General features: G+C 53.6%; 1 protein-coding gene across 1 annotated transcript in view; it reads left to right on the top strand.

Annotated features, from left to right (window-relative positions):
- Nucleotides 1-405, top strand: part of EMH_0066610 (uncharacterized protein) — a gene marked incomplete at both ends in the record, with an annotated part of 1,543 nt that overhangs the window by 628 nt on the left and 510 nt on the right. The gene's annotated exons all lie outside the window — the stretch shown is intronic.

Raw genomic sequence — 405 nt, 5'->3', positions numbered from 1 at the left:
TAGGTAGATAGGGTGGGGTGGATGGGTACCGATTCAGCAGCTAGCTAGCTAGCTAGCTAGCTAGCTAGCTGGCTAGCTGTTGTGTTAGCTAGCTAAGCGGTGTATTGTGTCTAGCTAGCTAGCTTTCTTCTGTATCCCCCCAGCTAGCTAGCTCTCTCGCTTCTGTACCTACCTAGTTCTTCCGCTAGCTAGCTAGCTAGCTACCCAGCTAGCTGTCTACCCAGCTAGCTAGCTAGCTAGCTAGCTATAAAACTAGACAGCTAGCTACCCAGCTAGCTAGCTAGCTAGCTACCTACCCACCCACCCATCCACCCACCCACCCACCCACCCAGCTAGCTAACTAGCTAGCTAGCTACCCACCCACCCACCCAGCTAGCTAGCTAGCTAGCTAGCTAGCTAGCTGCC

The sequence above is a fragment of the Eimeria mitis genome, genomic scaffold (assembly GCF_000499745.2).
Source record: "Eimeria mitis Houghton genomic scaffold, Emh_scaff3489, whole genome shotgun sequence".
Lineage (NCBI taxonomy): Eukaryota > Apicomplexa > Conoidasida > Eucoccidiorida > Eimeriidae > Eimeria > Eimeria mitis.
The sequence above is the reverse complement of the archived record's forward strand: the minus strand, read 5'-3'. Positions and strand labels throughout refer to the sequence as shown.